Source organism: Mustela putorius, unplaced genomic scaffold (assembly GCF_011764305.1).
Source record: "Mustela putorius furo isolate JIRA1106 unplaced genomic scaffold, ASM1176430v1.1 tig00003845_pilon_pilon_pilon, whole genome shotgun sequence".
Lineage (NCBI taxonomy): Eukaryota > Metazoa > Chordata > Mammalia > Carnivora > Mustelidae > Mustela > Mustela putorius.
The window spans coordinates 48196533-48219317 of NW_025421998.1; the positions used below are offsets into that span (position 1 = coordinate 48196533).

Sequence of the window (22785 nt, forward strand, 5' to 3'; positions counted from 1 at the left end):
TCTTTTTCTCTCTCTCTCTCTCTCTCTTTTTTTTTTTTTTTTTTTTTTTAGAGAAGTTCAGCCAGTAAATCAGCAGGGCACTTTTGATGCCAAGGTAGCATAAGCAGAGGAGGCTGGGAACCTCAACAGTAAGATTCACCAACCGAATGATTCACAGCACTGGATTCTGATCACGTATGTCTGGTAAAGGGTAGCAGTAAATAGTCTGTGGAGAAAAAAGAGACGGGTCAACACTGGGCTGTAGAGATGAGTCAGTTCTCACCTGTGATTGGTTATTAATGAAAGCAGTCATTAAAAGCTTCCAAGAGGTATGTATGTATGTATATATATAGATCTATATATATATATTTGCAATTTTTAATTCCTAATTATTTTGGAAAGATCTTTGCAGAAAAACAAATCCTGTATTGGTGAGGAACAGAGCGTAGGAAGGGAAATACCTGAAGTATGGTGACTTCCTTCCTTGTTGGCCTGCATCAAGTGTGTCATCTCTGCGTGGTTTTATCCTGGCCAGCCAGCACCATCAAGGAGTAGTAGTACAAATGTGGGTGGGAGCAAATGACCACTTTCCCCTGCAATGTATACATTACAGAGTAGAGACATTACAATTGCAAGACTGTCATCTGATCTGGTAGTGATAGATTTCACCAAAAAACTGGCACCCGTATTTTATCTTTGTTCAGATTTATACCTGACTTAACATTTGCAATGTTTAGATATGGCAAAACAAGTTAAAGCATACATATGTTCCACAATTTGTGTAGCTAATCTCATGCATAACCCATAGAGGGGTATGTTGTCACCAGGAGGTGAAGACAGGGCCAAGTGCCCTGGTTGTTGTTGTTGGTGGTGAATTTATCATTACAATTAGGTTAAAACATAGTAATTTTGAGGTAATTTTCATATTTGCCTAGTGACAGCCAAGGGGATTATATAATTTGTGAAAAGTAAAAACAGTAACAGAGTAACTTTTTTCTGGTTTAGACTTAACAGTGACCTCTCAGTGCCCTTCCCACTGTTTCTCTCTACAGTCACATTGTTATCTCATGGGATCTGCACTTATGAGCTCCACTTTACAGATGAAGAAACTGAGGAGGCTTCCAACAGAAGGAAATAAAGCTGGAACAGGAGCTCGAAGTCCAGGAGTCTGTACACCTCTCACCAAGCAAGCTCTCAATAAACACATTCGTCCACAGAGACTGAGGGTTGCTTCCTGAATGTCCTTGTTTTCCTGAAAGACCTTTCAGCAAGAACTGCTCTGAGAAATAAATTGGGGCAGAGTAATTTAATGCTTTGCGTCGCTGTCTACTGATTGTCTCTCTTTTAAATAAGAACACATTGTGCATCCATTTCTCAGCAATATTGCAGAAGATCACTAACTAATGTAGGCTTCATTCAGGAAATAAAGAGCAGGTTCTAATATGGGCTTGTGAGGTGCAAATACATGTGTATACATAGCAGCAGGAATGCGCATACGTCCCTCCGCTCTGCTCAGTCACAACAATTACTATGAAAGCTTCAATAACTTCATTTTGGCAAACGGAATGATGGGTCTGGGAACCAAATGTTAGCCTTAAGTGTGTTTTTCTGTTAGATCATTAGGTTTCCTTTTTTTCTCTTCTTAACAGATGTGTAGAAATTAAATGGGTCTGGAGCCACTAATATTTTATGCATATGAAAAACACTGTCTTTCCTGTGAATAAAACCAACCATTATCCCACTAATCGATCTAATGAAAAGACTTCCTGCACTAACAAAAAGTATTTTCTGATGATTTTAGTTCCACTCTTTATCCTGTCCACCTCTAGAAACCTAAACAAAAAAAAGCTCATCAGGCTGCGAATAGGAGAAAACCCTTACTTTTGCATTCTCCTCTACTTGCCTCTTTAAACTTGGCTCCTGTCCTCTTGGAGGAGAAGTGAATGGCAAGTCTGCTGCCCCCAACATTGTAAGTAATACCAGAACGTGGGTGATGTCATCACATACTAATCACTGTATGGAATAATTGGAAGAGACTTTGGAGAATACCTGCTTTAATTCCCTCACTCTAGGGGCCCCTGGGTGGCTCAGTCAATTAAGCGTCTGCCTTGGGCTCAGGTCATGATCCCAGGGTCCTGGGATCAAGCCCCACATCAGGCTCCCTGCTGAGTGAGGGGTTTGCTTCTCCCTCTACCCCTCCCCCTGCTTGTGCATTCTCTCTCTCTGTGTGTCAAATAAATCAATAAAAACTTTAAAAAAATTCCCCTCACTCTATAGAGGAGAAAACCAGGGTATATAGAGAGATGTCCCCTGCACAAGATCACAAGTGTAACTAGGGGCAAACCACATTTATTGGATATTAATACAGTTCAGTCTTCACTGTTTGAGGAATGGCTTGTGGCTGTGACAGGGAAAAAAAAGTCTACCACTGTCGCTAGATGAACAAACTTCATTGATTGGCTCAGTGTATTCAGTCACAAGTTAATATACATGTACTGAGACTTCCAACATGCTAAATGTTGGGGATACACAGCTTAACATACCAAATGAGGTCCCGGCAGGCGAGAGCAGCTCTTTGCTTCAATAGACACCAATCAGAATGAGTTGGTCCTTGATAAGCAGAGGCCACTGAGAACTCATCATAGCACATGGCTACTGGACCAAGATAATATCTCCTGCCACAGAGAGTAAGAACATTTAAGGGATTGTACATTAATATTTTCAAAATCAGTCAGTCTCCCCTTTCTATTATCATGAAAGACAACACATGAATAGCAAAAATAGAGCTAGGACCCTGATTCACATACTTCACTGATTTTTGAATTGCAGTTTTTCTATTGTCTAAGAACATTCTTTTTTTTTTTTTTTTTAATTCTTTTAGGTTATGGAAAACAGGTAAAAAGATGAGAGGGTTTTTTTGGCTGGATATTCACAAAGAGCTAAAAACAGAGAGAAAAAACAATAACAACAACAAAAAGCCCTAACTTACATTCCTTTAAGAATGCCAGGTTAGATAAAAGTCAATGTCACTTTCAGCTAAAAATTCCATTTCAGGAGATAAATCATACTTTTAATAGAAAATATATTTTATCACTGAATTTTTTAAAGAAATATAAACAATGTATGAGTGATTATTTTTCTGTAACAGGATTACATAAAATGGAAGAATTAAAAATAAAACTCCTGGAAGGCAGGGTCAGTGCCTAGAATGTCTTTGTACATCCAGGTCATAAAAGATCACTAAAATGCAGTGAGTACTCGGAGACTTGATAAATCTCAGGAAGTATTCAAAAATCATAAAGAAAAGAATCTGATAAAAAATATGATTAATATCAAACAGAAAATTGCGTCAGTCATTCTACAACCTATTCACCAGGCAAAGAAAATGGAGAGACTCTTATGTCTAATCTTAAGTGGCCCTGTGTGTGGGTTGACCCTGGGGAAGACAGATGTGGCTTGAAATACTGGTTCTATCATGGTCATTTCAGTAAGAGTCAATAATGCTGGCAACTATGAAGACGAAGTAGTGGAAGTTGATGTTTTATATTTCTAAATTCAGATAGAGTTGAAAAGGCGAAATTCTCAATCTTTTAAGCTACATTTCAGAAATGATACAGATCACTTCCTTTGCCTCCTTTATTCCAGTGAGATGCGTTATTCTCCAAACGCAAGAAACCCCTTTCTGGTTTCCCCACCCTGAGATCTTCTACAGCCAGTTGTTATTTCTATTTCCTAAGGACATGGACAGTTCACAAGCCAGCAGAGTAGAAACTGAAGTTACAGAAGTGACTGAGGACCAAAAAGGATTTACTTAATCTCTATTTTATGTGAAAACAGGCCTAAGGCCCTAAAGAGGAAAGTGAGTCTGTTTCTTAACAGATAATTACTGAGAGGATAGTTGCAGTGACCAGTCCATTGCCAGAAGAATCCACAAATTGGCAGCCTGGTCCATCCATTCCCCTCTTCTGCTATTTCATCAAGATAAGGTGGTCGGGGGCAGGGGGTTGGGGGTGGGGGGGATCCATTATCTCCACTGTCTGAGCCCTGGGCTTTCCATCTTCTTCTGGCAATCAAGGACAGTTCCTCTCCTTGTTTCAATGCCAGTGGCCTCCCCCAAACCTCATTTTCAGAAATCGGTGGAATCTGCCTTGGGTTAGACAATTTCCAAAATACTTCCTAGGCAGAATCATGGAAATTAAAGATGTGGAGGAACTCATTGGATCATCTAGTTCCTCTATTTCCCATTAAGGAGTTTTCCAGATGGAGGGTTTTCATATGCTAGATGCCTCCTCTCATTTCTGCATAGCCTAAAGTCAGATTCTGAGCATCCAAGCCTAATGGGGAGAGGTGAATAAGGCCTGCATTCAATAATTTCATAGACAGAAAAGTGCCTTATCCCAAAGGTATTATCATATTACAACAACTTTTGGATGGAAATAGGTGACACCTCATCAGCACAGTTATGTGAGAGTGTTGTATGGTCCTCCAAGCACCAGGGCCTGACATTTCTTTCACAGAGAGCAGGGTTTGGTTGCTATGTCCTGAGCACAATGGAACCCATTGGGAACACAGGGTGTTTTTGTTCTTTTTTCTCTCTTCCTTCCTTCCTTCTTTCTTTCTCTCTCTCTCTTCTTTCCTTTTCTTTTCTTTTTCCTTCCTTCCTTCCCTCCCTTCTTTCTTCCTTCCTCCTTTCTTGTTGCTCTATTTTTCTGCATAGAGAAACTTCTGTTTGGGGGACTCTTCCAGAACTCTTTTGGAAGAGAAGAGTGATGTCCAATGGTACATAGGTAAATCTGCAGGAAGACGTCTGTCTGTCAGAAACAGACACTGTTTTCACTAGCAATTTATTTGCGAGTCTCCCCTTCCTGTATTTCTAGCATCATCACATAATGCTGCCAAAATATGGTTTGAATTTCATTCTTAGTAATTATATTAAAGAGCCTCCTTAGGTAGCTGTCATTGTGGTTAGATGGTTATGATCACATTATGGTCTAGAATAACCTTCTCTCTCTCTCTCTCTCTCTTTTTTTTTTTATAATACAGAAACCCAACTTTAAAATCAGCTGAGAGGGCATCCTGATTTGCTTTCTTCCTTAGCTGTACACATTTGCATAGATTATTTAGCCTGAGTTTCAATCTACCCATTTGTGCGTGATTTGTCATAAAGCAAAATAAACGTTAAATTATCTGGCTCAGGCTCAATACAAAATAAATAATAGTTTCCTCGCCCCCTTGTTAATGGTAATTAATCTAGGATCCTTAGAAAAATCTCCAAAATGAGGAATAAATGTGAAAATATTTCCCCCTGCCTCACTTAAGAAAAAGCCCAAATTTTATATTATTCTGGTTATAATAGTTTGTTCCGGATTACACAGCTCCTTGTGTATTTTAAAGACAAAAGAAAAGAAAATCTTCTGTCCAGTGTAGAGTTAACAGAAATAATTAAAAGAATTTTAAATATTAAGCTTATTAAATCCTGTGGTACTCCATGAAGCCCTTGCCCTGACATATTAAAATACGTTTTAAAGTACTGAGTAATATTAGAGTTGTCAGACATGCCTTATTCATGGGTCGAAATGTTTAAGTCTTTTGGTTGCCAGTAGCAGGAAACAATTTGGACTAATAAGCACAAAGGGCAACTTAAAGGAATGATTTGGAAATCTCTTTCCTTGAAATACTCTTCCCTCAGATACTTCCAGTTTTTCCTTTCCTTCCCCCAAATTGTTATTCAAATGTCACTTTCTCAGTGAGTCCTTCCTTGATCCTTCTTGAGACAATTACAATCCCTTACACATTCGCAACACTCCTTTCCAAACCTGCTATGTATTTACTTATCTATATTGATTTTCTATCTACTCTTACAATATGTAAGGTCCGTAAAGACAAGGATTTTAGATCACTTTATACATTGATTTTTGCCTTAGCAACTGTCACAGTACCTGGCAGTTAGTGAGAAATTAGTAAATATTTATTGAATAAATGAATGAATCTGAATCTCATGGAATCCGAGGGAGAATAAAAAAACTTGGCTTCAGAAAGAGCCAAGGTCATGCACTTTAGAAGCAGGATTATTTCAATCCTCTCCCCCTGGAGCTCTGCCATTGACATGGAAGTCCATTTTTATGGGTAGAATGTGTCTTCTAAAGTCTCAAAGTTAGTTCATTCTCTGTCAACATACTCAAAAGAAGTTGTTTGAAAGGGGGTGTAACTGACTTGCCTGCCATTAGCATCAAATGGCACTTCCAATATTTCTTAGATTCAGGAACAGTGGCCAACACTCAAATGCTTACCAAGTAATATGAAGGTATGAAACAGACTGGGTGTGATCCCCTGGTGAATACTGTACCCTAGTAGTAGGGGATAGTGTGTTGAAGCAGTGAATAATTTCTTCATTTAAAGGGTGAAGCCTCTATTCAGGCTGGCTGACATTCTCTTGGGCCAAAGCCCACTTTCCCCAGACCTTCTGATTTTCAAAAGAAGCTGTAAATAGGGGTCTTTCTATACAGTCTCCGAATTTCAAAATTGCAACAACTGTTCACAATATTTTATTAAAATACACCTCAAAGATCACGCAAAACATCTTTAGAGGACAGATGTGGCCCAAAGACGCAGTGTTTGTAAGTTCTGGGCTCCATCATCAGTTCTAATTGTCTGAATTTCATCATCAAAGCCATCTTCACCTTATCTGTAACATTTATAAAATTACTAACAAAACTTGATGTTTTTCATGCTAGATTTCTAATAGACATACCTTTTAAGTCTTTTTTCCTTCTAAAGACCTCCTTATAGTCCCTTGATTATTTCAGTGATGTTTGTTAGGACCTTTTCTAGCTCTATCTCCATCTCTCTCAAGTGCTAAGTAGAATAGGTAAGAGCATATTGAATTTGCACAAAGGAAATCTAGGTTCTATCCTTGGATTTTTATCTTACTGGTGATGCAAACTTGAACAAAGTTATCTAAACTACTTAGAGCTATGCTCTTCTGTTCTTAAAATGAGAATGACAGCACCTGCTTCTTTTCACCTGATGTGAGGCCATGAGCATGACAGAATTTATAAACTACAAAGGGCTGAAAATGTAAGACTTATCAGAGTATAGTAACACCATCGCTTTATATGACAGTTAAATCCCACTGAATGCTTTATTTCTAATAAAATAGTTTATTGCCAATAAAAGTTTTTATTTCCAATAAAATTTAGAATGCATAATTGCATGGTTTTTTGGATGCTGCTGCGACTGCAGCAATATTCTGAAATGTTCTCCAGACACTACAATCTTTTCCTTAGACTATAATTTATATTTCACAGTGTAGTACCTTATAAATTTATCTTCCCTGAAACCTAACTCATCCCTTTTCTGTCCTCAATCAACTTTCTGCATATCCTCTTTTTGTTGTCGATTAGCTCCTTTCAGGCATCCTCAGTTGCATTTACGAAGTCATATTTGATCTTTCTTTCTCGTTTATTCTTCATTTTGAGTCACCTTCTTTGTTAATCTCTAGATTTGAAAAATAACATAGATATCATGAAGTTAGTTGCTCAAGGAACATGTTTTTCATGAAGCTCCCAGTTCCTCCAACTTAAAATTATCGCTTACTCTTCTAAGTAGCTATATAACGTTGCTGATTTAAAGCTTAATACATTTCACATTGATTACTCTCTGAATTCACACATCAAAGTAAGTACAGTGACTCAATCTTGTTCAGCTCTGTAGCCAACTCTCAGAGTAAGACTTTGTATATAATAGGTACTCAAAAGAAGCTAGATAAATGGACTTTTCCTTAACTCGATTATCTTTATTTTTCTACATCAAAGTCAAGTGTTACTATTTTTTATTTTCACTGCTTTCATTATATTCTCACATGTTATACTTGTCAACTCAGTATTTCACCAGGCAGAAGAAACTGGCAGTTACAAAAAAGAAAACTTAGAGGATTTTCTTTTTTTTTTTCTAGGCAACATATTTGACATGTTGGTTGAGACTGTGTTCCAGCATCAGTCCCTAGGGAATCTTGACACTAGCACTTTTCTAAGTAGAGAGATGATCATTTATTCCTACACATTGCTTCCTGTCATTAAGCCATTTCCGTACTTAAGACAAAACATTTTCCATAATAACAAGGAAACCCATTATTTAAAATTCCTTGACCACCTATAGGATGCACACTTATAAAGTCTTTCTGAAAGTAGAAATAGAATTATATTGTTTTGTTTTCAATATCACCTCTGAGAAATCGAAGAAATTGATTTATTTAATAATCTTTGTGGAGAAACTGCTAGGTGTCAGGCTTTATAAGACACCATAAGGGCACACAGAAGAAAAGCCATTTAGTGTTCAAGAAGTTTTATCTTGGCAATTGGCAAAGCGCTCAAATGAAGAGGACAGAGGGACCAATCTCAATTCTATATTGGAGGGAGGTCCGTGAGGGTTTAATTGAGGTACACACTTAAGAAGAGTCTTCAAAGAAAATACACTTAGTGTTCAAAAGGCAGGAAGTGCATTCTGAAAAGAAAAGGACTAGCAAACGAGAAGGCACGCACCAGCGATCTACGTGCGGTGACCTACGTGACCTACATGCAGTGTGGTGACCTACGTGTGGTGTGGTGTAGTGACTTACGTGTAGGCTGTCTGGTGTTTCTGGGAAGGAGCTGTGGAGCACGATATGACCAGAAGAGACACTGCTGCAGAGATCTTCAAACCATTTTATTCAATACTCCAAGCACTTGAACACTTGCCAGTAGGCAAAGGAAATAGTAAGAAATGTCCCAGAGACATAATACTGATGGTGAAATAAAGAATGTCCTAGGGGGGCACCTGGGTGGCTCAGTGGGTTAACCCTCTGCCTTCGGCTCAGGTCATGATCTCAGGGTCCTGGGATCGAGCCCTGATTCAGGCTCTCTGCTCAGCGGGGGGGGGGGGGGGGGGGGGAGCCTGCTTCTCTCTCTCTCTCTCTGTGCCTGCCTCTCTGCCTACTTGTGATCTCTGTCTGTCAAATAAATAAATAAAATCTTAAAAAAAAAAAAAAAAGAATGTCCTAGGAAAGGAATGGTTTGCAGGTTATCTGAAAAATCTAGTTCAATGCTCTAAGCCATCAGAGCAGCAACAACAAGAAAAGGAGGGGACAGGATGTATTACTTTGGAGGTCTGATCAATAGGAACATACAATTGTGATTGAGTTAATCAGCGGAGCATTATTTTCCCCTTGTCTAAGCCATGTTTCACAGCTCCCCCGAAGTTATATTTTCCTAGGAACCTGAGATTCTATCATTTTTTTCCAGGTGCTGCCATCCTGACAAACATGGGGATACGAATCACCACTCTGAAGTTCCCAGGTTTGCTTCCAGTTTCCTCCCAATGGATACCGTGCACTGGAAACCATTAGTCTTTGCTACCGCAAGTCAACTTAGTATGACAGTTTGCACACTGTAGCCAAAAGTTTCACCAGGGTCCCTGATAACTTATTTAGATCTAGTCTTTTAATTCACTATAGAAAATAATCTTTACTTACTCAGTACAACTTTATTTTTAGCTGAGAATCTGCCATAGTTTGTGTATCATTTGCTTTCCTTTAAAGACCATTTTTCCTTCAATAACCTCTGTTCATCCCTAATTTCTCATTTAACTCACTCATGAGCTATAACTGAGTTACTCTTTTTTTTTTTAATGTGACACAAATCTTTTCTTAGGTTTCTATTAGGATTGTTATACGTGACTCTAGGTTTCCTGTGTTCTAATTGCTCTCTAAATACTTCTTATTTCCATTACTGGCTTATGCCAATAGGTGAGGATAAAGAACTATGAGACAGAATGGCATTCTGATACATTACATATTACATACCAGGAAATTAAAACTGTTTGGTCTATTCTTAATTCTCTAATTTTTTTTTCTGGAATCCTAGAAATATAATTAAACTGCACACTAATTGTTCCAATCATTGCATATATTCACCCCAGTACTGTTTTTAAGCACAGAAAAAACTGGAAACAACATAAATGTACTAAGATGGCATATTTAGTGGCTCAATCATGGTATATTTAGATAACACACTAAGCAGCCATTGAAAGTTATAATTGTAGGGGAGCCTGGGTGGCTCAGTGGGTTAAGCCTCTGCCTTCTGGCTCAGGTCATGATCTCAGGGTCCTGGGATTGAGCCCTGAGTCGGGCTCTTTGCTCAGTGGGGAGCCGGCTTCCTCCTCTCTCTCTCTCTGCCTACTTGTGATCTCTCTCTCTCTGTCAAATAAACAAATAAAATCTTTTAAAAAAAGTTATTATTTTAATCTGCATATTTTGACATGAAAACCTATTCATTATTTATAAGGGAAAAGCACATTGTACTATTAGATGTGGAATATGACCTTACTTTGTGATAGCTTTCTTTTTATATGACTTTATTTGAGTGGTAGAATTTCAGGTGACTTTAGGGGCAGCTGTGTTGTTCAGTCAGTTAAGCATTCAATTCTGGACTTCGGCTCAATTCTGATCTCGGTGTCATGAGATCAAGCCCCGCATTGCTCTCTGCACTAAGCAAGGAGTCTGCCTGAGATTCTCTCTTTCCTCCCTCTGGTCCTCCCTGCCTCTCTCTCTTTCTCTCTGAAGTAAGTACATAAATTTTTTTAAAAAAGAATTTCAGGTGACTTTAATTTTTAGCTATTTTGAATTTTCTGGTAAAGGGAGCACATGTGAAGATTTAGATCACTTCTCTTTTTACTTGGTAATACTTATCCTGGTTTTAAACTTCACTAAAATTTTCAGAATAAGGCATTAGTAATACAGATGATCAATGCTAACTTTGAAGAATGTTTTTATGTGATTTTGCAAAAACAAAACAAAATAAACCAAAAACCTTCCATAATTTTCTCTAAGTTAGCTGCCCTTGTCTGACTAGAAAGAAACACTGGATCTTACCTGTCCTGAAGCCCAGGGGATATTCATTTCATAAATGTTAACACCACCATGACTAAATCTGACCACTGCAGAATGACTATTTCTGGGTTTATATTTAAACTTTAAGTCTTTTTTTTTTTTTTTTTAATGTAAACTGGATTGTTGTTTTCTTTTTCTACATTCTTTGTTGAAAGAATCCCTCCTGTCCAGGGCACAAGGGCATCAATTACATTATTATTCCTTCCTAAGAAAAGGGAAGGACAGCCACTGGGCAAGTTGACATTCAGATCTGTCCTAGTTTTTTGGTAGTACACATCCTGACATCTTCCACTTGATAACGAGTGTTGATATATTGGGTGCATTTTTCTTTCCTTTCATTTGATTCTCCTTTACTTTGGCAGGTCTCGTAGGAAGGGGACATTACTTCTTCTAGTATCCAGTGGTTTTTTTTTTTCCTCTTCACAATCTGGAAAATTTCATTATGAAATCTGAAACTCAATATTAATGCCACCAACACATTTTGCATGTTAATTCGCCAAGAAGATAAATCACATTTTCTCATGTTTCCAGAATCCCCAGGATTAGAGGGCATCCCACACTTGCTTCCTGGATGCTCTACACTGAAGCCCCATCTGGTTTTCTTTTCTAAACATGTTCCCCTGAGATTTTCTTTAATTTGAATTGTATTAAATTCATCAAACTTCTTAATGAGCCTTGGGCCTTGTTCGACTTGTGTGGCGGTCTCTCCTGGATAGTAGCTGAGGGAAATCTTAACCGCCTTCAGTCCATGCACTTCTGGGCGTTCCCATCAGGTCTAAGCCCTGTTTCACATTATGTGAATGTCATAAATAACTTGGTTGAAAGGGTCAGTGTTTTCTTATCTTGAAGAGAGTCAAAGGGCAGTTTGCATTTATCTAGGAAATGCACCTCACAGATGCTAGTCTTAAAGGCTCCTCAGGGGACGGGTGGGGAAATACTATTATCCTTACATAATTCTAAAAACCTGGGGGGTAGTGAAAAAACTGCACAAATTCTTCCCTTTCCTTTTCATCAAGGCCACAACAGAAGAAGAAGAAGAAAAAAAAAAAAAACACACACCCCTGGTAATTTCATTTTTCTTACAGCTCGGTTTCTTCTCAGTAGTATATTCTTTCCTTATAACATCTTAGCTTATTTTCTTTAGGATATCTTTTATTTGTACACAGAGCGGATTGTAAGAGGTTTCCTTTGCTAGTATCCTGGAAACGGTCTCAAGTATACCTCCCCGAATCATAAGAGCAAAGCCAAGATTTTTTCCTTTTGTTTTGTTTTGTTTTGCTGGGATGAACTGGGATCTAACCTAAGAAATTTAACTCAAATCAAGTTAAAAAAAAAAAAAGACAGTTTTGTAACTATATTTTAAAGGCCCCCTACACAGTCTCCAGCTGTCTGGATCTGTTCCTGGATGGAAATCGTAGATGAAGTCTGTGATAGCTCCCTATTGAATTTTCAGGGCCACCGCCCAGTTTTAGTTCATGCTATCTGCTCCTCGCCAAATTCCACTTCCTTCAGACTATAACTCACATTCATTTATTTAAGTTTGAAGTCTGGAAAAACCAACTTCTAAATACTAACAAAGTTGAATTTTACCAACGCATTTTATTTTATTTTATTTTTATTTTAAGATTTTATTTATATATTTGACAGACAGAGATCACATGTAGGCACAGAGGAAGGCAGAGAGAGAGGAGGAAGCAGGTTCCCCGCTGAGCAGAGAGCCCGATCCCAGGACCCTGGGATCATGACCTGAGCCAAAGGCAGAGGCTTTAACCCACTGAGCCACCCAGGTGCCCCTACCAACGCATTTTAAAAACTGATAAATACCTGCAAAATTCTTCTTAAATGTTGTGAGATCAATTCTATTCTATTATTAATATCTGTAACTTAATATGGGTTCATTTTTCTTTTGATCCACTTTGTTGAGGTATATTTTACATACAACAGAATACACTTAAATTAAGGGTAGAGTTTGGTCAGTTTTCCCAAGTACAATACCTGTGTAACAACACAATCGCGATATGGGGTAACCATCCCACCCCCGAGGTCAGATACTACACAACATCTGAGGTGGGACTGAGGACGGCATGTATGGGAACTGAGAGCCAGCCAGTGTAGCTGGATTAGTGGAAGAAGCAGAGAAGAACAGCATGAAAAGAGGTCAGAAAAGCAGGTGAGGTCTGATCTGATGAAATAAAGTTTGACTTTATGTCCAACATATGTCCAATGACTTTATGTCCAAGCCACTGACATGTTTTATGGAGAAGAATAGCATGACATGATTTACGTCTCATTTTCCTTCCATCTCTATCTGCCCAAGCCTACACTGTCCACAGGCCTAGCCCCTATTTCAGACTTCCTGATCCCATCCACAAGAATCTTCTGGGGTTTTTAAAAATACTTTTTATAAGCAATCTCTATGCCCAACGTGGGGTTCAAACTCATGACCCCAAGATCAAGAATCATATGTTCTACTGACTGAGCCAGCCAGGAGCCCCTCTTTGGCATCTTTGTTACCCCCTAAAATTCCCTACTACTTTGTGTCTTCTATTACTTACGCCATCGCTTCCATTCTAGCTTGAGCATGTAAAAGGAATGGAAGGGAAGATGCAAGGAATAAGTTCTGAAACATACTGTCACACTGGTCATGACACTGTATTACAAAATTATTCTAATTGCCAATTTACGGCTATGTAAGTAGTTCTACGAAGAGGGGGACACAGTAGAGAAAACAATCATTTGTTAAACGCCTACTTCCTGGCATTACTCCAGACACTAGGAGTAGCACTATACAATATAGCATATAATTTAATAACTATCAGGCTTAGTAGAGGCTGCTTACATTAGCAAATGAAGAAATAGTTCCAGAGAATTAAATCAACATGCTCAAAATCACTTAAGTGGTAAAAATGCCCAGATCATTATGGAAACAGAAGCCATTCTATATTCGTAATTCATGACATTCTCTTAAAATTGGGATTTTCTTTCTAGGAGAAATAATATTAACACTTTAACCAAGCAAACAGAAAGGGGGAGAGGAAGTGGAATTTTTTTTAAGTTCCTAATATGTGCTGCTTAATAAGCTAGATATTTAAAAATATTATCTCCTGTAATTATTCCAACAATCTCAAAGGAAACTTAAATTATTTCCCATATTTTGTTGAAAATGAGGTCTAGAGAAATTAAGGAGACTGCTCAAAGTCACATGGCTCACTGAGAGCTGCGATCTGATTCTGCTATGTCTGGTTCTAATACCCATGCCCTTTGCACCTAACTCTACCACTTTTAGAAAGGAAAAGTTGGCATGATCTCTAGACTGAAAGATGCATAATAAATTTATTCTGCAGAACCTTTTATCCAGAGATGAAACAAAAATCTTGGACCAGCAGGGAGGGGGCCAGTAATCTCCCTCTGCTTCCTCAGTGTCTTTGAAAGAGAACATGGTTGTCAAGTACCCTAAAATTAATGACATCTTTTGATGGAAGCATAAGCAGCTCTGTGCTTCAGGACCCCCAGGAACAGGAAATGAAGCTGCTTCTAGGAGAAATGAAGTTGCCCTCGCAGGGTGGGGTGGGGTAACGGGGGATGTGTGGACAGCATTTGAACGGGCAATTGATCAGTAGGAAGATTACTGTAAGGTGATAAAAGAATTGTAAGTCACAAAAACTATTGTTTTAATAAAACGGATTGTCTCCAGCCATGTTGTATGCAATGAATTCTTGACATATGTTTCTAAGTACTATCTTTAACAATGCAGAGCCAATCCCTCTCTTTATCTAGGACGAAAGCCAATCCCTCTCTTTACCTAGGATGAAAGGATTCCTTTGGACTATTTATCTGATTGACCAATCAGGATATGCATTTATTTTGTTACTAATTTTAACCAGAGTGTTTGCTGCTCTCCACTGCCCCAGATAGGGTGTGCTAGTTTCGGATGTGTTACTTTTCACTGACTACATCCAAGATTAATTTCAAAACCATTAAAACATAGGAACCCACTAAAAATTTCTTTCTATTAGATTACTACTTGGCAAAAATTTCAGTAGTTCTGGGTGAAGTATAAATGCTTCAAGTTGGTTTAACATATGAAAAAAATATTTTAAAACAGTAAGGGAAATTAACATTTAACATGCTTACCCTTATAATATGCTGACATATAATTTATTTTGTAACAATTAGATTAGAATCTAGAAGATAACTATATCATAAAAATATCATTAAATAACAATTACAAATGCATTAGATGATCTATAATATCTCCTCACTATGAACATATTATTAAATGGAATAGAACCAAACTAGCTGGTAAAGTGATTTTTCAGCACAAAATAGAGTATCTGAGTTGTTACTAAGAGTTTTCAGATAGAAAAAAACAGTGCTAGATCTGGCATCAAATTATTCATCTTGGTGAAGAATAAGAATAAGAATCTCTCTGCCTATGTAGAAACAGCTTTGTACCATGGTGTGACAATCCTGGTGAAGTTTTCTTTCTTTCTTTTTTTTTTCCGCAACCCAATTTAGCACTAACATTTGCCTGGCTTTCCCTAGGTAGTTTTTTTTTTTTTTTTTTTTAATTTCAGTAGTACTGTAAGACAGTCGCTTCTCAAAACCGGTGTGAAGAGAAGATCCTATACCATATGCCCCAAATATTTCTTTCTTCTAGAATCTATTGGAAGACTATTTAAAAGACCCCAGAGAAATTCAGCAACACATCAAGACCCTTTGTCTATTGTAACTGACAAATACATTGAAATAGTGTAGATGTCATCTTCAGCGGTTTCAGGGCGAGGGAGGGAGCGGGGCAGGGGACCAGGCAGCATAGTCCTTTCACTTTGTGGATTAAAAAAAAAAAAACTTTGTATAATGCTTCTATTTAAAGTCTTTTGGAAATACTGCCAAGAATATGGGGACAAGATAATGAAATTCTCTCCTACTCTATCTATCCATCTGCCTATACCAATCTATCTACCCACCCAATTACCTATCTACCTACCTATACAATATTAGATTTATCTGGAGGCTTCCTGCAATATACCAAATATCCTTTTAGGAATAAAGAATGCATTAGGATGTTAAGAAATGCTTCTCTACAAACACAAATCAGCACATCAGAGCCCTAACATGTGCTTGGCCTGAGTTAAACCATTACTTCTTGGGTCTTTCTTATTTATGTTTCCAGAAGACCCAACTAAATAATAATAATTCAAAGTACTAAGAAGTTTAAAAATAGACTAATGTGGTCTAATGTTAAATGTTTCTCTGCCTATCTATCTATTGTCTATCTACCTATATATTTTAATCAAAAGCCTTTGCTTTGCTGCCACCTAAAAGACAGATTTCAGCCCTTTAATTACCAAATTTTGTTGTTGCTGTTGCTGATGCTTTTGCTACAAGGATCTTTTCCTTTACTCCAGTTACACTCTACTTAGGACATTTTTCAGACCTTTGAATATAGATCTGACAGTGGAGATATGTCTGGGACTGATTTCCTAAAAGAGAAAAAAAACCTCATCATAACTAAAATAAATCATATTTAAGAAATTACTTTGCAATTTGTCTTCCTACTCACTGTTTGATCATTTCAGCACTATTCAGTGAATTGCATATAAAAATGAATAGAAACTTTTGTTTTTCTTTGGGTTAATATGTCAACTTGAAGGTGTAAACATAAGATTCATATCTATAATGAAAGCAATATTAGAGTTCTCAAAATTCATGAATCCTTATGGCTCTGTTGGTTAAGTGTTTAACTCTTGATCTCAGCTCAGGTCTTTATCTCAGGGTTGTGAGTTCAAGTCCTACACTGAGCTCCACACTGGGTATGGAGCCTATTAAAAAAAAATGAAGTTACCTCTATAAATAAATCTTTCAATCACTCCTTTTTTAGAAATAATTAATCCTTTGAGAAAATACAAATTAAAGGGTGTTTGCTCAACTGAATTGGAGAGTTTCTTTAGAAGAATTCCTTTCATAAACATGGATCAACTCTAAGCTCATATTTTGAATATGGAAATTCTCTTGGTGATGAAAGTTATACTCAGTAAATGTGGAATGTGTGCTTCATACTTTAAGTGTTCTTAAAAATAATAATCACGCCAGTGAACTTCAAGATGATGAAGTTTAATGGTCCCTGGAGTCTGAACAGATCTCACTGGTTGGATCCAAATATATACTTGCAATGAAAAGTGTGTGTAGAATCAGCACAAATCAGTAGAGAATCATGGCTCTGGTGGGAAAAACATGTGTGCCAGTCAGAGGAACCCCTGGCTGCTGCAAGTGATTGAGGAATTGAGAACTTTGGCTCCACTAAGTGTAACTGGGTGCTAGACAGAATTCCACTAGGAAACTTTCGCTGAGATTAGAATAGTTTATAAAGGATGCCAAGGAAAGCATAGTTGGTGCTGCTAGGGCAGACTAAGGCATGAAAAGTGAAATCATTAGACATTATACGGGATTCTAAAAGATGAGGAACTGTCTAATAAAAAGTGTTGTCTTTACTCTTTGGACCTACTTTTTGTTTGTTTTTGTTCCTTTTCCTCTTCCCTGTCATGGTCAGTGGTTGACCTACAACTAGGTTCAGTTATTTGGAATCTCTGGCACTAATGTCATCTGGCCCGGGATTTCCAATTAATTATTTTGTGAAATAGCTACTATCTTAAAGCTATTCATTTATACTGGCAGAAGGTCAAATTATAGTGTCAGAGTTTTGAGTGCCTAAAAAAATGGGAATGTTTCCTTCTCATCCTGACAACAAAAACAAGTAGGTTGTACTAGAGAGGAGTGTGGGATTTCTGGCATGATTAGCTTTTGCTCTGCTAACAAGGTGAAGAAGGAAGAATTTGGAAAGGCATAGAAAATTTAGCTTTTACATGGATGGATCATGTCAAGTTTGGTTTTCCCATTTCCTCTGAATTTTATTTATTTTTTTGGACAATGCTTTAATTTTACAAAATGGTTGTGAAAACGCTGCTGACAGCTGAGTTTATACCCATGGGTCATCGTGGTCACCAGGAGATTGGGTCTACAGTGAATGAGTGGCAAGAGTCTGGGAAGAGGCAGTGAGCACAGAGATACTATGTTTAAAAAGTCATTCTGTTAAAAATCCATCTTAAATCTCCTAAGACACCATAGGCACCCTAACTTTTTCCAACCAATATAGCTACAAGGTAGTTCAGCTCTCAAACACAGTATGAGAATGTGAGAGACGTAAACTAGACAAATTAACGTATTTATCGTATTATTTGAAGCCTTCAAATATTTTCATGATTAGTGTAGTAGGAATTTAGAATTAAGGGCTGAACTTTTGCCATAGACTGAGTGGGTTATCTTATTTTCCCAATAGAGTCACAGAAAGAAAGGAATCAAACCAATTAACTGAAAATGATTATTTACTGTTTGGTACTCTGTTGATAGAAGCTTAGGAATTAAATAAATCCTATGACCTATAATCTAGTAACAAGGGTTGTCTATCTATTTCTTTACAATTCTTTGTGGAAAGCTGTAAACTTTTAGATATTCTCGACATTTCCTCGCAGGGAGGAGACAGAGAGCTGCATGACAGACTGTCTACTTTAAGTCAGGTGTTTTATACACACTATCTCACACAATCTGGATTAACTGCCACTGCGGGAAGCATTAGAGTGATCTTTTTAGTGAATAAAAACACAAACCTCAACAGGAAAAAGTTAAGTCCACCAAGGGCATATTGTTAATAAGTAGTAAAGTTTGGATTTTAAGCCAAATCACTCTTAAATACAAATCCATATTTAATTTACTTCACCGACAAGCTAGAAGTGGAAAACAATTAAACATATTTTTAAAAACCTGTACTTTTACCTTTAGCACCCGGGAGTGGAAAAAAAAAAGAAAGTCTGCTTCATTCAGACTTCATTCATTCATTAGGAGCAGTTTGGAGCAGGGTCCCAGAGGACCTCAGTCAGTTAAGCATCTGCCTTCGCCTCAGGATATGATCCCAGAGTACGAGATTGAGAACCGAGATTGAGCCCCGGGTCAGGCTCCCCGCTCCATGGGAAGTCTGCTTCTCCCTCTTCCTCTGCTCCTCCCCCATCACATGTGCTCTTTCCCTCTTGCTCTCTCTCAAATAAATAAATTAAATTAAATTAAAAAGAGAGTAGTTTGGAGCAATAAACTAACCAAGGCCCAAGCAACAACTATACGTACACCTGTAGTCGTGTGCACATAATTCTCACTCTCTGGAAAAGCCCAGTGTTTCATATTTTTTTAATGCAATGGTCTGCCAAGTGCAGCCACAAGAGGAGACACAGGAGAGATTCAGGAAAACAAAGATTTTTATACTCATAGGTCCAAGACAGGAGGCATGCCAGGCCAGGCAAGGCCACATAAGGAAAGACACCAGTGTGGCCAGGAAGTGGAAGACAAGAGTGAGGGGAAAGAATTAGGCCAGAGCCTTTACTGGTATTTTCACGGGAAGGAAAATACCCAGTGGTACCCAGTCCTGGGATGATCAAAGTAGAGGATTATTTTCTTCTGGGGTGTATGCTAGCTAGAAGAGGTAGGGCTTCAGTTTGGGTTAGTTTGCATTTCAAAGTCATGCCCCAGGCTGGATCCTTTGCTATCTCTAAGAATTGGCTGTCTTCCCAAGGGGCAACCTCTCCCCAGGTAGAAATGTTTTCCAAGATGTCAAAACAGAGCATACAGAAAATAAAAAGTATATTACAATACACCAAAATGCTTTTCTCACCTGCCATGATTATTGCTGTCTCTTTGCTTTATGAATTTGGTTTGAGAATATACTGAACATTCTTCACCACCTGATTAGCGGACATTCTTCCTTACCCCCGGGGAAACCAGAGTCTGAGTTTGATCTGATTTCTGATTTCCTTGATGTAATCCACATAACTTGAGAGAAAGGTGACCACATTCTCGTCTGCTTGTGAATAGACCGGGATTGTGTACGGGGAACTGGCCTCCCCTTAGTAGTAGTTGCGTCAAGTGTGAGCACAGAACTCTATTTTGACCAAAATGATGTAAACATTTCTGTAGGGCTCCAGAGAAGCTCTTCACAGATCTGCTGAGAAGGCTTCAGGAAGCTTCCCTCTCTCATGCTGGATGTTAACTAAAACACTCGTGACCTCAATACCTTGGTCGGCCACTCCAAGAGCACAAAGGGAAGCATTCTCAGGATGAAGCCAGCACCTCTCAAGATGAAGCCAGCACCGCACAGGATGGTACAGATAGAACTTGTGAACTAAAGGCATTGTGGGGGGGCGCCTGGGTGGCTCAGTGGGTTAAAGCCTCTGCCTTCGGCTCAGGTCATGATCCCAGGGTCCTGGGATCGAGCCCCGTGTCGGGCTCTCTGCTCTGCAGGGAGCCTGCTTCCTCCCCTCTCTCTCTCTGCCTACTTGTGATTTCTCTCTGTGTGTCAAATAAATAAAATCTTTTAAAAAAAAAATAAAAAAAAAATAAAGGCATTGTGGGGTTGGGGGCTGAATGATTGTTCCTCTTGGTGGGTGTCCTCTTACTGTTTCAATCAGGTTGAATTGAATTTCCTTTTGCATACATGGCTCCAAAAGTTTACTACTTACGATGACAGCTTTAGATTAAAAAAAAAAAATAAAGACTTGAGAGCACCCCCTACTCACAACAGTGGCTCTGGTATTTCCATAAGATCACCATGTCGAAGCCCTCCTATTCCACTCCTGCCTTCCAGGTGTTGTATTGAAGGGAAAGAGTACAAGGGGAAGTGTTTTCAGTGAACTTGTCCTAGAACAGGAATCAGGTAATACAAAGTCAGTTGAGCATCCACCCTGTGCCAGATACTCTCTGGGTTATGAAGGTAAAAAGAAAAGCCAAACAAAATCCCCAATAACAAGTTAGCTGTTTAAAAGAAAGAGGAAGGCAATACATAAATAGGTAAGACTATAATGTCAGGTGGCATGAATATTTTCATGCCAGGGCAGAAGAATATCTTAACCCAATATTAAATAGTGCTAGAGGAAGAGCAGGCATAAAAAGGAATAGACACAGGGAATAGACACTGTCAGTGGGGGTGCTGTTTTGTTGAAGGTGATAAGAGAATGGCTTTCAGAGAAAGAACATATAAGCAGAAACCCAAAAGAATGGAGAGAAGCAGTCGTGAAGTTATCTGGAGGAAAACTCTTCCAGGCCACAGGAACAGCAAGTGCAAAGGCCCAGAGGTGGGACCATGTCCGGTGTGTGAATAGAAAACCGAAAGACCAGAGGGCTGGAACAGAGCGAGTAAGAGGAGTGCTAGACAATGAAAAACAGAGACAGGGCACACATGCCTTGAAGGCTGCCTCAGAGAGTCCATCTAAGGCTTTATGGGCCATAATAAAAACCTTGCACTTTCCTCTTTTCACACATTTTGTGTAAAGTGAAGACGTTCTCACCGAAGTAAGAACACAGACTACGGGGAGGCCAGGTTAGAAAGGAAACATGTGAGGAGATAGATTCAGCAGTTCAAATAATCCAAAGATTAGTTCAATAGTTCAAAGAAAATCATGACTTAAATTTGGGGGACAACATGAAGGTAGTGAGGAGTTGCCAGATTCTGATTATGTCTTGAAAGTTATTGAGAGATTGGGTATGGAGTGTGAGACAAAGAAAGCCATTGGGGATTATGGCATGATTTTGGTTTGAATAACCAGAGTCACCTCTTTCTAAGATTGCCATAACTAACTGCAAGATGGACGATTTTGGAGAGGGAAGAGTTACAAGTTCCATTTCAGAATTAGTGATTTTCAAGTTTGAAATCAGTGAAAGATATATATATATATATATATATATATATATATATATATATATGCCCCTACTTAACCCCATTTGCATGCTGTCTCTCTAAAACAGGTAAATATATATATATATATATATATATATATATATATATAGTAAATACCTAAATATATAGTAAATACCTAAATTTGAAAATTACTCAATTATGACTGACTTGAGCATTGAACATTGCATAAGATAAAATTATTTGGGGAGTGAGCACAAATAGAGTAGAGTTCTAGGACCAGATTTTTGGTTACCCCAATGTTAGCAGTTAGGAAATTTAAATCTAACCCAGGGAGGGAGGTTAAAAGGGAGCCCATTGAGTTAAAGAGAGAAAACAAAAGAAAAGAAAAGCTGGAGGCAGGGATGTTCCTGAGGCCAAGTGAAGAATGTGTTTCAAGCAGGGAGTGAGCAAGTGCATCAAACGTTGTTAATTGAAAGAATATGATGAGAGCTGGAAAATGACCGTGACTGTAGAAGGGAAAGGCCAAGTTCAACTTCCTTGGCTTCTCTTTTCTGTAGGTAACACCTTATCATATTTCTTCAGCATTTGGAATGTGGACTAATTAGACTATTTATTTTTGGGATTATATGTGATTTTTTAAAATCCTAGCCTAAAATGAGAGCCAATAAGTGGTGTAATTCTAAGTATGATTAGCAAGCTGAAAAGCTCTATCTCTGTGCTTCCTGCTAGAGTCCAATTTGATAAGTGGATTAGGAGGAATCTGAGGGCCATTCTACAGTTAATGAGACTCTTGAAAATATGCAAATAACTCCCCAAAAGCATATCTCTCTTAGAACAGTAAGGCATATATTTTCAAAGCTATCAGGAAACAGGTCTAAAACCAATCTGATTGGTTTTAGCAATAATAAAAGGGTAAGGACAGCATAGACAAATGATTTTTGTGGACACTATTTTATGTATGATAAGGCTGAACAGTGGCAAGCTATCTGGAGATTTTCATTTACCTCTCGTTATATATAGGTGTTAACTTATCAGAGGACCTCATGCCAGTAAGATAGGGTGGGTCTTCCAAATGTAAACATTTCCACATCTGTGAAACATCTGAATGCATGTTAAGTTTGTGAATCTATATAATTATAAATTC

At 38.2% G+C, this 22785-nt stretch overlaps 1 long non-coding RNA gene across 1 annotated transcript; it reads right to left on the minus strand.

Annotated features, from left to right (window-relative positions):
- Positions 1 to 19: 19 nt before the first annotated feature.
- Positions 20 to 20638, minus strand: LOC106004912. The gene is made up of 4 exons (XR_006609542.1): positions 20524 to 20638; positions 2523 to 2654; positions 441 to 572; positions 20 to 205 (listed from the first exon to the last, which is right to left on the minus strand). It is a non-coding gene; the product is annotated as an uncharacterized LOC106004912 (long non-coding RNA).
- Positions 20639 to 22785: the final 2147 nt, after the last annotated feature.